We start from the raw sequence: 3,345 nt of genomic DNA, 5'->3' as shown, positions 1-3,345 counted from the left end.
CTGTCATTAAAATTGTAGACATTTTCAAGTCTTACACTCAGTTTTTCATTATCTCACAAAATAAAGCCTAATTTGCTTATTTGCATACATACAGAGTGTCTCTGGCTTAATTTTCTTCTTTTGATCCAAGGAATATGTAAATTCCAATATCTTGGTAAAAACACCATTGTAATAGATATTCCATTTCCATTAAAGGGATCCGGTAACTTTGTTTTAGATTCTGAAACAAAATCCTAGAGTTAGCTCATGCTGCAATGATAATTATAAACCTTTAGGTGAATCAGGAACCCCATGAATTTTACAAGCCGATCGCCTGTCTGATTATTAAGATATTTATGATTGGAAAATCACACTACAGTCTATTGGGGAAAAGTTTGGTAAAACCGGTCACAGATTTTTAAAAACTTTTTTGAGGCACTTCTTGATCATTTTGAAGCGCGATTTTGTTTAGGGCTTCAATATTACACAATGTCACAGACACTGATAACACGTAGGGCCGTGCATCTCAGATTTAACATTGTTAAACGATGCCTATGATACATTTGAATAAATTATGCAAATAAGGCCTAATTTGCATATAAACAGAGCTTAACAAAACAAATCTTTTGATCCAAAAAAGAATGTTCTCTTTTAAATGTGTCAATAAAGACACCATTGTAATGGAATATCTTATTACAATGAATAAATTTGCATAAATTATGGAAGTTAGACCTAATTTGCATAGATACAGAGTTTGGATGAATTTTTTTTTTTTTGATCCAAGGAATATGTGTCCTTAGTAATCATCGTACCTCAAAATGCAACAAGCCTACTATAATTCACACATTTTGGCTCATAGCACATATATCTGGCCACTTTATGTGGGTTTGAGGAAAGGGAGTCACATATAAAATTCACTATTCATTTGTTTAGCAATTTCTACTTTGTCCTTCATAAGAGGGTGTGTGAAAAATTCATCCTTTTCATGCACGTACTGTACACGAAGGGTGCAAATGATAAACTGATTCTCCACGTCCTGATCATCTGTCTTGGAAAGCCTCCGCCCTTTCAGAAATCGGACAGAGGCAATACCATTTACATTGTCCAGGTGCGAAACTTGTCCAATGGGGGGAAATCTGCTGCCTGAATAAAACACAGCCACCCAGTCTCCTTGGACAACAGTTTTTCCATTCCACAGGTGAAGCTGCAATGGAAAAAACATTTGAATTATTGGTTAGTAATTTTATATAAACAGTTCAAACATGTCAAGAATGATATGCAAAATGAGATTATTCTACAAACCAAGACAATAACAATTTTGTTTTTCTTTCTTTCTGATGCAAGCAGGATTGGTGCTGGGCGCATCATCATACTTTTTGTTGAACTGATTCATGAATAATTCCTATTTGGCCTGATAGTCTTCAACTTCAAACTTTTTGTACCTTTTTGGTTTCGATCATGCCGTTACACTACATACAAGGTCATTTGCAAAATTACAATCATAACAATGGAGCACATACATCTTTAAATCATTTATAACACATATACTAGGCTATTGTACATTATAGATGTTAAACACAAATATTCATGCTGAAATATGTCATGCATTAATAATAATCTATATACTTTAATTGCATTGAGTGAGCAACTATCAATACCTTAGAAGAAATATTCTCACCTTATCTATGCAGTTATCAAGGCCCAGGAAAGAAATGATGAACGAATGGTGATTATCCAGAATGATGTATCCTTCTTAAATTGTAGTCCAAGTTTAGGTGCACACCAATTCCTTTATATAGTGTTATGTAATGGTAGTACAAGTCTACACCCCTCGGTAATAATATGTAATATCACTCAGTATATGCCCCAATACAGATAAGACCCACCCTGCGAAATACCAGACCTCCTTCCAAGACATTTGTTTAATAACTTATTCTAGCCAAATAAACCCCAAATTGTATACACTCGATAAGAGCCCCCAAACCTCCAAAACAAAAGAGTTCCTGTCTTTCTCCCAATAACCAAAACCCCCTTTGTTTCATAAACCCTTTCCCAGAACAGATTACATGTGTTAGCTAAATGACTGTGAGAGGGAACTTGTTTTTGTTCCTTTGACACAATGTAACCTACCCTCATATCCATTTTGTATCCTTCTGTATAAATTATGACATGTTCTGGCTTTGTAGAGAGGAGTTTAGTTTTGATCTCCATTTGATCAAGACCCTCTTTCTAGCTAGCTCTCTCTTCATCTTGTATTTTACAATGTGGAAGTTCATAATGAGGTGACCGATTCGAGTCTCCAAAGTTTGGAGATAATAAATACTCTTAATATAGTCTATCCTTACTTCTTCATATTTATTGATGTACCTCTCCTACCGCCAATAACATAACACACCGATCCCAACACAACAATAGGCCTACATAGACTTCCATGGAGATATTGGGATGTATTTCATAGTAAAGAGACCATTTCTTTTAGACTAAAGCTTAATTTTTGATGGGCCAGAGAGTGTGTTTGTTCGGTGATAACACAACTTGACAAAAAGGCATCTTAATTATTATTGCGCATGTTTTTTTTGCTATAGCAGGCTGCATGGATCAGTCCTAAATTTTGAATCAGTGCATGGCTGCTGCTACAGAGTTTCAGCCATACTTTCAACCATCTAAAATACCTACAAGCATGTATCCAACCTCGATCTTCATCGCTTCTGAGCATATTTTCCGCTTCATGTTAACTTTGGGGGTAATGCATGGATTTTGAGGCCTTGAGCTCAAATTTTAATTAGGATTTCATGACTATACTTGATATTTCTGATTTGCTTGCTTCTGCATATATCATGTATTTTATTTATAAAAAAGTTTCAATTACTGTAAATGTACATTCACAGTCTGCAGGTTTTTATTTCAAATTGATACATAACAATTTTGTTTTATTTAGATTTAGAAAAGCTGTAATTCTATTCTTTGGAAGAGCATATAATTTCATTCATGAATTGATTTCAAATGGTAGGTGGAAGAGTGTGCTCAAAACTAACATTTCCTAAATTCCTTGACCTCTATTTATCAAACCATAGACTTACATGTTTTAAGTCTATGAACAAACAAACCTACAGAAGCAAAAGTTCCCTCCTCAAAACATGGATTTATTATTGTATAACTCCATACCCTTGACAATTAACATAACAAAGTTTATCTGTCATGACGAAAACTCGTCGTTTAAAATTGAAACCCCCATTTGACTTTCACCATTTCTACTTGTACTAGAGCTGAGATTGTGATAAGCCCTAAGTAAACACTATAGCGCTGTAATCCACCCCCACCGAGACCTTGATGAGGTGATAGCGAGAGAGAGATAAGCATGATACA

General features: G+C 34.8%; 1 long non-coding RNA gene across 1 annotated transcript; it reads right to left on the bottom strand.

Annotated features, from left to right (window-relative positions):
- Positions 1-742: 742 nt before the first annotated feature.
- LOC115925195 lies at positions 743-2,619 on the bottom strand. The gene is made up of 2 exons (XR_004064594.1): positions 1,658-2,619; positions 743-1,183 (listed from the first exon to the last, which is right to left on the bottom strand). It is a non-coding gene; the product is annotated as an uncharacterized LOC115925195 (long non-coding RNA).
- Between the last annotated feature and the right edge of the window lie 726 nt (positions 2,620-3,345).

The sequence above is a fragment of the Strongylocentrotus purpuratus genome, unplaced genomic scaffold, assembly GCF_000002235.5.
Source record: "Strongylocentrotus purpuratus isolate Spur 01 unplaced genomic scaffold, Spur_5.0 spur5_scaffold_17, whole genome shotgun sequence".
Lineage (NCBI taxonomy): Eukaryota > Metazoa > Echinodermata > Echinoidea > Camarodonta > Strongylocentrotidae > Strongylocentrotus > Strongylocentrotus purpuratus.
This window is presented reverse-complemented; position numbering and strand designations above follow the sequence as displayed.